Below are 12,121 nucleotides of genomic sequence, written 5' to 3'. Positions count from 1 at the left end.
GGTAAATCCAGTTTTGCTACACTCTGCAACCACCACAGAAGAGACACCCTTGTCCGTGGCGATAAGGTTATCCGCTAATGCATCTGCAGATGCGATCCGGACCATTTGTCCAGCAGATCCCACTGAAAAGTTCGTGCGTGGAATCTGCCGAATGGAATCGCTTCGTAAGAAGCCACCATCTTTCCCAGGACTCTTGTGCATTGATGCACAGACACTTTTCCTGGTTTTAGGAGGTTCCTGACAAGTTCGGATAACTCCCTGGCTTTCTCCTCCGGAAGAAACACCTTTTTCTGAACCGTGTCCAGAATCATTCCCAGGAACAGCAGACGTGTCGTCGGGTTCAATTGAGATTTTGGAAAATTCAGAATCCACCCGTGCTGTTGCAGCACTACTTGGGTTAGTGCTACTACGTCTTCCAGCTGTTCTCTGGACCTTGCCCTTATCAGGAGATCGTCCAAGTAAGGGATAATTAATACGCCTTTTCTTCGCAGAAGAAACATCATCTCGGCCATTACCTTGGTAAAGACCCGAGGTGCCGTGGACAATCCAAACGGCATCGTCTGAAACTGATAATGACAGTTTTGCACCACGAACCTGAGGTACCCTTGGTGTGAAGGGCAAATTGGGACATGCAGGTAAGCATCCTTGATGTCCAGGGACACCATAAAGTCCCCTTCTTCCAGATTCGCTATCACTGCTCTGAGTGACTCCATCTTGAACTTGAATTTTTGTATGTACAGGTTCAAAGATTTCAGATTTAGAATAGGTCTTACCGAGCCGTCCGGCTTCGGTACCACAAATAGCGTGGAGTAATACCCCTTTCCCTGTTGTAGGAGGGGTACCTTGACTATCACCTGCTGAGAAAACAGCTTGTGAATGGCTTCCAATACCGTCGCCCTGTCTGAGGGAGACGTTGGCAAAGCAGACTTTAGGAACCGGCGAGGGGGAGACTTCTCGAATTCCAACCTGTAACCCTGAGATACTACCTGCAGGATCCATGGGTCCACCTGTGAGCAAGCCCACTGCGCGCTGAAATTCTTGAGTCGACCCCCCACCGCTCCTGAGTCCGCTTGTAAAGCCCCAGCGTCATGCTGAGGGCTTTGCAGAACCCGGGGAGGGCTTCTGTTCCTGGGAAGGAGCTGCTTGCTGCCCTCTCTTACCCTTTCCTCTGCCTCGGGGCAGATATGACTGTCCTTTTGCCCGCTTGTTCTTATAGGACCGAAAGGACTGCGGCTGAAAAGACGGTGTCTTTTTCTGTTGGGAGGGGGTCTGAGGTAAAAAGGTGGATTTCCCGGCAGTTGCCGTGGCCACCAGATCCGATAGACCCACGCCAAATAATTCCTCCCCTTTATACGGCAATACTTCCATATGCCGTTTGGAATCCGCATCACCTGACCACTGTCGCGTCCATAAACTTCTTCTGGCAGATATGGACATCGCACTTACTCTCGATGCCAGAGTGCAAATATCCCTCTGAGCATCTCGCATATAAAGAAAAGCATCCTTTAATTGCTCTAAAGTCAATAAAATACTGTCCCTATCCAGGGTATCAATATTTTCAGTCAGGGAATCCGACCAGACCACCCCAGCACTGCACATCCAGGCTGAGGCGATGGCTGGTCGCAGTATAACACCAGTATGTGTGTATATACTTTTTAGGGTAGTTTCCAGCCTCCTATCAGCTGGATCCTTGAGGGCGGCCGTATCAGGAGACGGTAACGCCACTTGTTTTGATAAGCGTGTGAGCGCCTTATCCACCCTAGGGGGTGTTTCCCAGCGCGCCCTAACCTCTGGCGGGAAAGGGTATAATGCCAATAACTTTTTTGAAATTAGCACTTTTCAATCTGGGTTAACCCACACTTCATCACATACATCATTCAATTCCTCTGATTCAGGAAAAACTACAGGTAGTTTTTTCACACCCCACATAATACCCCTTTTTGTGGTACTTGCAGTATCAGAGATATGTAAAGCCTCCTTCATTGCCGTGATCATATAACGTGTGGCCCTACTGGAAAATACGTTTGTTTCTTCACCGTCGACACTAGATTCAGTGTCCGTGTCTGGGTCTGTGTCGACCGACTGAGGTAAAGGGCGTTTTACAGCCCCTGACGGTGTCTGAGACGCCTGGGCAGGTACTAACTGGTTTGCCGGCCGTCTCATGTCGTCAACTGATTTTTGTAATGTGCTGACATTATCACGTAATTCCATAAACAAAGCCATCCATTCCGGTGTCGACTCCCTGGGGGGTGACATCACCATTACCGGCAATTGCTCTGCCTCCACACCAACATCGTCCTCATACATGTCGACACACACGTACCGACACACAGGGAATGCTCTATTGAAGACAGGACCCCACTAGCCCTTTGGGGAGACAGAGGGAGAGTTTGCCAGCACACACCCAAGCGCTATAATATATATGGGAACAACCCTATATAAGTGTTGTATCCTTATAGCAGCTTAAATATAGTAATATCGCCAAAAAAAGTGCCCCCCCTCTCTGTTTTACCCTGTTTCTGTAGTGCAGTGCAGGGGAGAGTCCTGGGAGCCTTCCTCACAGCGGAGCTGAGCAGGAAAATGGCGCTGTGTGCTGAGGAGAATAAGCCCCGCCCCCTATTTCGGCGGGCTCTTCTCCTGGAGTTTGTGAGATCTGGCAGGGGTTAAATACATCCATATAGCCTCAAGGGCTATATGTGATGTATTTTTAGCCATAAGAAAGGTATTATACATTGCTGCCCAGGGCGCCCCCCCAGCGCCCTGCACCCTCAGTGACCGCTGTGTGAAGTGTGCTGACAACAATGGCGCACAGCTGCAGTGCTGTGCGCTACCTCATGAAGACTGAAAAGTCTTCTGCCGCCTGTTTCTGGACCTCTTCAATCTTCGGCATCTGCAAGGGGGGTCGGTGGCGCGGCTCCGGGACCGGACTCCATGGCTGGGCCTGTGTTCGATCGCTCTGGAGCTAATGGTGTCCAGTAGCCTAAGAAGCCAATCCATCCTGCACGCAGGTGAGTTCACTTCTCTCCCCTAAGTCCCTCGATGCAGTGAGCCTGTTGCCAGCAGGACTCACTGAAAATAAAAAACCTAAAAACTTTTTCTAAGCAGCTCTTTAGGAGAGCCACCTAGATTGCACCCTGCTCGGACGGGCACAAAAACCTAACTGAGGCTTGGAGGAGGGTCATAGGGGGAGGAGCCAGTGCACACCACCTGATCCTAAAGCTTTATTTTTGTGCCCTGTCTCCTGCGGAGCCGCTAATCCCCATGGTCCTGACGGAGTCCCAGCATCCACTAGGACGTCAGAGAAAATAAGATTTTAAACCTACCGGTAAATCTTTTCTCCTAGTCCGTAGAGGATGCTGGGCGCTCGTCCCAGTGCGGACATATTTCTTCAAGGCTTGTATATAGTTATTGCTTACATAAGGGTTATGTTACAGTTAAGATCAGTCTTTGGCTGATGCTGTTTTGTTCATACTGTTAACTGGTTGCGTATACGTATTCCATGTTATACGGTGTGGATGGTGTGGGCTGGTATGAATCTTGCCCTTAGATTAACAAAAATCCTTTCCTCGTACTGTCAGTCTCCTCTGGGCACAGTTCTTTAACTGAGGTCTGGAGGAAGGGCATAGAGGGAGGAGCCAGTGCACACCCATCTAAAGTCTTTAGAGTGCCCATGTCTCCTGTGGAGCCCGTCTATACCCCATGGTCCTTACGGAGTCCCCAGCATCCTCTACGGACTAGGAGAAAAAGATTTACCGGTAGGTTTAAAATCTTATTATTTTTATCAACTGACAAAACGTAAAGTGAATGAACAAAAGAGAAATCTAAGTCACATCAATATTTGGTGTGATCATCCTTTTCCTTCAAAACAGCATCAATTCTTCTAGGTACACTTGTACAGTTTTTGCTCCAGTAGTACCATTATTATTACTACAAGGAGTGGCATATCTCATGGTAGCAGGTGATCCGCTCACCCTGTACGCAAGACCGACCAATTCGCTACGGCAGCCTGTGCGGTGTCTCTCCCCCCCCCCCCCCCCCCCCCACATACTTCTTCGGCTGCGTAATTTTCCTGGTGATACATTCAGAAAGATGGTCCTGCACAAGAGCTAGCTAAGACATGGGCACTGTACCAGTGGGTACCATAGGGAATATGTAAATCAGTGGTTCCCAAAACTTTTTTGAATCACAGCGTCCTAGAGTATCATAATTTTTCTCATGGCGCCCATGGGCCAAAAGTTTCTTATTGAGAAAAGTAGAAATAAATATTAAAATTTGTCAATTATGTTCATATGTCATCCTTAGGTTCAATTGTGTGGTGGGGGACAAGATTTTCTTCTGTTTGTCCACACATTTCATTATGGACAGCCACCCGCACTGGTTTTGCCTATTACATTGACCATAAATAATTTGAATTGGTCCTGGAGCACCAATGCATGGCACCCTTGCAAGTGTCCCAAGGCACCCTAGGGTGCCACGGCACACAGTTTGAGAACCACTGATAATAATATATATATATATATATATATATATATATATATATATATATATAAAACTCACACAAACTGCCATATGCTCCATCTCACACCAGAACTCTCCTATATATCTTACAATCTTCTATATGTGTGGGGTTGTGTATAACTTGTGCCAGAGTATTTTTTTTTTATTCATAGGACCAAAAAAGTGTTCAGCCAGGAATACATGAACTGGTCAGCCCCAGTCCCAGAGTGATATATTGGCTTTGTGGGTTGTATGAGAGGTCTTTGGGTCTTTTGCATTATTTTTTATGCTTTGAAGTAGTATACGGGAATATCTATATAAAAAAAATAAAAAATAAAAAACACCTCTCTTTTGAAATATTACTGGACATCATTTCTAAACTAATAAAAAAAATGTAAAAAAAATTACACAAGACCCAAAGAGGCTCTGGAATACAACCTCCAAACCCTCAATATAATACATGTCTCCATACACAACATGACAAAGTATTTAATATTAACATTGGTAATATTTATGTCACGCATTTAGGGAGGAAATCAACTGCCAGCGAATGCCTTCACCTGGCCGAAACAGCGAGCAGCTGCCGCACTTTACTGCGACAGGGTCTCATGCAAAAGTGTTCGCACATAGGTAGCGAGCACTCTTACGCAAATCGGGAATTCAGCCTAAGGGTACGAGAGGTCCTGATGTTGCCAGCATTTAAACGCCACTACAACAACAATTAGCACCCTTCAACCCAGAAATGAATTCCCCCCTTAGGGGCATATTCAATAGACTTGGTTTGCTGCAGACAGACTTATAGGCCCTACACACATGCCGATATTCTGAAAGATATGAACGATCTCGTTCATAAATGAACGAGAACTCGTTCATATCTTTCAGTGTGGAGACTCCAGCGATGAACGATGCGCGGCCCCGCGCTCGTTCATCGCTGATCTCCCGTCGGCTGTGCATGCAGGCCAATATGGACGATCTCGTCCATATTTGCCTGCACTTCAATGCAGCCGGGTGACGGGGGGAGTGAAGAAACTTCACTCCCCCCGTCACTGCCCCCCCGCCGCCGGGTTGCTCGTCGGCCGTATCGGCCGTCGGGCACCTCGGCGGCGCATCGCCGAGTGTGTAGGGCCCCTTACAGTAACACTCTTATAGGCCCTACACATTACGCGATGTGCCGCCAAGGTGCCCGACGGCCGATACGGCCGACCCGGCGGCGGGGGGGCAGTGACGGGGGGAGTGAAGTTTCTTCACTCCCCCCGTCACCCGGCTCCGTAGACGTGCAGGCAAATATGGACGATCTCGTGGTGACGGGGTGCAGATGCCGGCTTGTACACACTGCTGCAACGGCAACTTGAACACTTTGTCAATTCAGGCTGCCAAAACGGGCACTGACCACCTTAGCCAACCATTCCAGCGCCCATGGTGGCCAGCTCCTTATTGCAGAAGGCAGAATTACCAAAATTGTCAAAAGCCTGCACTAAACATGGGGTCTTTATTTATTTTTAATCAACACCCCACAATTACCAGTGGTCGCGGGGAAATGATGTACAAACATATGTAATACTGTACTGAACGTATCTGCCCCTCCTCCCTCCGTATGCAGCACGTGTAGACAGCATGTACTGCAGGATAGGCGTAGCACCAGCAGCTGCCATCGTCCTGTGGACACCCTGCCCGGGAGAAGCAGCAGCTTAGCCGGCTGCTACATCTCCCTGTCCCTGCGCCGTACCCGTGGGACAGCCGTCACATACACTGGCGGGGACGCGCACAGGGAGCCCCACAGCGGCAAAGGTCGCTGCAGGTAGCCGTTCCGCTAGTCCGTACCATTCCAGTTTTCCCTATCTACCCCGGGGCAGATACAGGGGGTGTGCGCTCAGAGAGCCTCGCGTCACCAACATCACATGCGACTATACGAGATAGCAATCATAACAATACAAGACAATAATATTTTCCCCACACTCCCTCCACTCCTGTGCTCTCTCGCTGACATCTGCACTCACCGACGCTACCGCTCTTTCCCAAGCGGAGGAGAAGAGACTGAAGAGTCTGAGAATAACTGTCCGGATGTGACTCCAACAAGATGGCGGCCGCGGGGAGGGGCGTGTTGTCATAGTGACAGGATAGCCAACGATGTCATCAGTCTGTACCCGCGAGGAGGGACTAGGTCAGGCACATTCCTGACAGCTGACTGTACCAGTATGGTTAATATTTTGCTGCTGGAGGCGGTCGTGACTATCGTGTGTCTCTTACATGACCGCGGCCATTTTGTGTGGGATATTATGTTGAGGAATTATCAAAGCTTGCCTTGGAGAGAGATGAAGTACCAACCAATGAGCACCTAACTGTTATGTTACAGGCTGCGTTTGAAAAATACCAGCAACTTATTGGGAGGTACTTTCTCTCCAAGTTTGATAAATCTCCCCTTCTGCATTGGCCACATAAGAATGCTAACCATTACACCAGGCATGTCCAAACTCTGAACTGTGGCTCTCCAGCTGTTGTAAAACTACACATCCCAGCATGCCCTGACACAGCTTTAGCATTCTCTGACAGCAAAACTGTGTCAGTGCATGCTGGGATATGTAGTTATACAACAGTTGGAGGGCCGCAGTTTGGACATGCTTGCATTACACCAATTGTGCTACAAGTAGAGCTTGTCCCTATTTACAAAAAAAAAATCTGACAGTTTTTTTTGTAAATATTTGTAATAATCTTTTATTCCTGAATATTGCCTTCATACATATCAAAAAAGCAACAGAAAACCATGGGTTCACCATCTTGTCTCACAGACACAAGTATTCTCTGATATGCAACTGGTTTGCTACAAATAAACTGGACGCTTTCTGTCCTTGCAAAAAAAGTTGTGACTCTAGTGTGGCCACTGAGGGTACAATCACACTCTCAGGTTCATATCTATTATTTTTTATTTTATTTTATAAATAATACATATTATTATGATATAAATAATTTCCTGTTGCACATGGTCTAGATCAGTGGTTTCCAAACTTTTTTGTATCACGGCGCCCTAGAATATCAGAATTTTTTTCACGGCACTCCTAGGCCAAAAATGTCTTATTGAGAAATTTAGAAAGAAATATTACATTAAGTAGATCGCGTTTATATGTCATCCTTAGGGTCAGTTGTGTGGTGAGGGACAAGATTTGCTTCTGTTTGGCCACATATTTTATGACTGGCAGCCACCAGCACTGGTTTTGCCTATTATATTCACCATCAATAATTTGAATTGATCCTGGACCACCAACCCGGGGCACCCCTGCAAGTGTCCCGAGGCACCCCAGGGAGCCACGGCACACAGTTCGGGAACCTCTGGTCTAGCTACAAATAACAGCAACAGTGAGAATGTTAGCGGCTGTGAACAGAATCCTCTCATTACCATTTCCAGTGTTTCCACACAAAAATAGGGAATGACAGGTGAAAAACAATTTAGGTTTAAAAACCAGACAGAAAATATGTGTGATTGTAACACATTCAAAAGTGTATTTGTTGAGTATGATAAACCTGTGACACAAAACCAGGGTTTATTAATAGTTTTTTTTACAAACACAGGGCCTAATTCATACTTACCTACTCTCCCGGAAGCTGCGGGAGGCTCCCGTTTTTTGGGGTAGCCCCCCGCACCCCCGGAAGAGGGGGCAGGTCTCCCGCATCCTGCTCGCACCCTAGTGATGCGAGCAGGATGGAGAGATTACCTCCCGCATTCGCGGGTCCGTTGGGTGGAGAAGGGGTTAAAATGACGCAAATTGCGTCATTTTAGCCCCGCCCCCTTCCCGCGGACCCGCGAATTGCGGCATTTCCCGATGTGGGGGCGTGGCTTGGTGATGTCACAATCCAGCCCCGCCCCCCGAAGACACCTGCAGCGTCTCCTCTCCGGGCTTCTCCCGGAAAGGAGAAATAAAATGTAGGTAAGTATGGCCTAATTCAGACCTGTTCGCGCCTCTGCGAATTTGCAGAGGTTTGCGATCAGATAATCGCCGCCTAGACAGGGTGAATACCCGCCTCATGCAAGTCTGCTTCTGCCGTGGGAAAATCTCTGCAAAGGCCGGTCATCTGCAAATCCGCTCACTCACCATCAAATGATTTTTTTCAGTCTGTGCGTAGCCCAGGACCTACTGCTACAGTGCGATGAGAACAGGCTGATTGGGGCCGAAGCTGACGTCACGCATCCTCCCTGAAAACGCTTGGGCACGTCTGCGTTTTTACTGACACTCCCAGAAAACGGGCAGTTACCACCCCCAAACGCCGGCAATCAACTTGTGTACGCCTATTGATCAAAATAGACTCTGGATGTTTTCGCAGTTTAACCTCGCGGGTGCACACTACGACCTGTATGCATGCGCAGTTGATCGATAATTGTCCACCTTGCAAATTTGCACAACATTGATCAGGTCTGAATCGGGCCCACAATTGCCAATGAATTCTCTCTTAAATACGCTGTTGTTTATTTGTTTTTTTCTGCCTGTCTCCCCCACCGATACTTTACCTTCATGTCCCACTGAGCAGTTTCAACCCAATATAGCAAGGAGCAAACCATGAAGACAGATCACACAGAAAGCAGGACAGGTACAAACGCAGAGAAATAAGAGATACGAACATTAAACTAGTGCATAGAGGGTCCTGCCCACAGTGTTTATGTTCTAGATCAGGCATTCCCAACCACGGTCCTCAAGGCACATCAACAGTGCAGGTTTTAGTGATATCCAGGCTTCAGCACAGATGGTTAAATCAAAATAACTGAGGTACTAATTAAAGCACCTGTGTTCAAGGCTGGATATCACTAAAACCTGCACTGTTGGTGTGACTTGAGGACCGCGGTTGGGAATGCCTGTTCTAGATTGAGAGGGGAATACAAAGACATGAGGTTGAGGGACATGAAGTGATGTGCGGAATGATATTTGGTAGTGTCAGTGGGAGTAATTTCAATGTGGAGAGATGTGTGATTATGGACAAGTAAGAGCGGCAGTAGATTTCATTGAAGTGCTGCTACCAAAATTATGAAATAAAGTCGGAAAGTCTGGGAGCTGAATTGGGACAATGTTGATAGCAGGACAAGACAAGATTGCAAAGTTTTACACGGGTAGCTTGAGTGATGTGAGGTACCAATACATAGATGGCAGCAGGTCGGATGATGGCACCAGGGCTAGGTACCCAATTCGTTGAGGTCTAAGAACATTAACTCCCATCACAGGTAGGATACATAAGGCCAAGTTCTAACATAAAACATGGCCACGTTCTGTCAGTTGTTTGCTGCCACTTCTAAAGAGAGGTGGACCCAGGATCAAAGCCTGTTATGGGCTCATAGCTCTTATGGGCAGTCTTGCCTTGGCTGCCCAAGACTGATCCTATGAGAGAGGTGAGGTGGCCAGGTATTGATAGAGGCTCCAGTGTATGGAGGCTTCAGATGATGTTACTGATGGATACGCCAAGAGGACAGCAGGCTAGTAGAGACTTACATTAGTTGTGGCTTTAAAATGGGAACCACATGAAATACCTTCAGTCAGCATGGGCCACCACTCAATGACCAGCAATATGTAGGGAAGTGTTACCACTCACTCCGCACACTACCTAGGCCGGTCAGGCTGAGAATGAGGTCCTGGGAAATGGTAAAGGGGAGAAAAAAAACGCAGAAAATACTTATTTACCAAAAGATGAGGTCCTAAAGTGGTAGAAGTTAGGAGTCTGAGGGTGCCCCTTGCATAGAGCGCCTGTTCCGATTATTTTTAATCTCAGTAAATCTTGGTAGTTCTAGCTGTGCAACTTGTTAAGGAAAGAAAACTCTTGTGTGGGCGCACTCTTGTTTACTTAATATTGTAAATTGTTATTCGTAAGATATTAAAACAAATGTTATTGATTCTCGCATAAAATTAGGTCTGTATCCAACAGCATGGGGACAAACTCATTACAAAGAGATTTAAAAACAAAGTGTGTTCAGGTTCATCTACGTAAATAATAGATTGAGAGAGGTGTGTAGACACAAGCAGTACCACACCTATGTGCTCCGAACCAGGACAAAAAGATATTGTATTAATGAGACCTAAAAAGGTCAGTCAATATTTCAGGAAAGCCTCATACATCGGATTAATGTTATCCTGGTTTCACAACCTATTGGTTGAGTATATCCACATGTGGGAGTCTCTGCCTCATATGCCATCCATGGTTCAATGTTTCCTAGGCCTCACTTATTGGTGGTTGGTAACCAGTTCGTAAGAAGAAAGAAAATATGGTGATCCTGCTGTTAGTGTTATGTCAGAGTTACTTGTTCGTGCTATCCTACTACACTTGGTATTCCCTGAAGGTCTCCCTTCCAGGTACTGACCTATCTCAACACCGTTTAGTTTCCAAGATCAGACGAGATTGGGCACGTACGGTGAGGTGTGGTAGTAAATAATCGATATATCTGTGACTCACTAATGTGAGTGCATGTTATTATGAGTGATAATAAATTTAAAGAAAATAAATTTGTTTTCAAGGGGAAAGAAAGGAAGTACTGAGACTAAGGTAAAATATAGGTTGTGGATCTGCTGTCCGCGTTAGACAGAGGGATGTCTGGTGTCCCTTACGGTGTCCAGTGGCCCCCTGAATCGCAGAAGGTAGAAAAGAATATGGTGATGAGAGAGAAAATTATGTTAATAATTTATGCAAACGGATATCAATGATGGAGTTTTAGATACTAACTAGTACCATATGTATTTTAATTGTTAGGTTGTTTTGTTGTGCAGGATGATGGTGAGGTCACACAGGACTCCTATGATACCAGGATGTGTAAATAAGACGTGATATACGAGTAGATATCAATATGTCATGCTCCTTATTAGAGGACTACTTCAGAATGTGCTGTATATTGTCAGGGTAAAATTCCCCCATCTACTTAACATGTAGCATATAACATGGGGTCTGTATTCCATCAAGGAGGGAACCTTAATGTGATATGCCTAATGTGCAATACGCCCAGAAGAGGTGATTGTTTGTAGCTGTCCAGTACAAGATTGTGCATCCGAGTAAAATACAATTTCTGTCTATGCCATCTTAAAAAATCCACAGGAATGTGGTCAATACTGGTGGCTAGAGAATTAATTACCAGACGTCCCTCCGTCTAACGCAGACAGCAGATCCACAAACTATATTTTACTTTGGTCTCAGTATTTCCTTTCTTTCCCCATGAAACCGAATTTCTTTTCTTTACATTTATTATCTCTCATAATAAGGTGTACTCTTATTAGTGAGTCACAGATATATGTCGACTATCTACTACCACACCTCACTGTACATGCCCAATCTTGTCTGATCTTGGAAACTAAACGGTGTGGGGCTTGGTCAGTACCTGTAAGGGAGACCTTCAGGGAATACCAAGTGCAGTGGGATAGTGTTATGAACTGAGTACCTGGAACTCAAGGAAGTGTGTGGCAGCCAGGGTGTTCCAGTACTCACGGGTGAAGCTGCTGCTAGTATGGATGATAGCATTAACTCCTACTCTACCCCTGACTCCATTACTCCTCCCAGTGGTCGATTGGTGTCTGCAGAGCATGTCTCCGCCTTTAGCAGCTGCGTTTGAATGGGCGAATTAGGTCCACCCAGACTCCGATACTACCCCAGGTCTTATGAGGAAACA

The 12,121-nt window shown here is 46.5% G+C and overlaps 1 protein-coding gene and 2 pseudogenes across 3 annotated transcripts in view; 1 reads left to right on the top strand and 2 right to left on the bottom strand.

The window, feature by feature from the left end:
• The window catches only part of DPH6 (diphthamine biosynthesis 6), a 153,061-nt gene extending 146,460 nt beyond the window's left edge, over nt 1-6,601 (bottom strand). For all 3 annotated transcript variants that reach the window (XM_063948057.1, XM_063948058.1, XM_063948059.1), the window contains exon 1: nt 6,495-6,601. The gene's annotated coding sequence lies outside the window, so the exon portion shown is untranslated. The remainder of the gene's footprint in view (nt 1-6,494) is intronic.
• A 4,178-nt stretch (nt 6,602-10,779) lies between these two features.
• Nucleotides 10,780-10,898, bottom strand: LOC134981731 (5S ribosomal RNA; annotated as a pseudogene).
• An 857-nt stretch (nt 10,899-11,755) lies between these two features.
• On the top strand, nt 11,756-11,874 carry LOC134981790 (5S ribosomal RNA; annotated as a pseudogene).
• The last annotated feature ends 247 nt before the right edge of the window (nt 11,875-12,121 follow it).

Source organism: Pseudophryne corroboree, chromosome 12 (genome assembly GCF_028390025.1).
Source record: "Pseudophryne corroboree isolate aPseCor3 chromosome 12, aPseCor3.hap2, whole genome shotgun sequence".
NCBI lineage: Eukaryota > Metazoa > Chordata > Amphibia > Anura > Myobatrachidae > Pseudophryne > Pseudophryne corroboree.
Note: the sequence above shows the minus strand (reverse complement) of the source record. Positions and strands in the feature narration are given on the sequence as shown.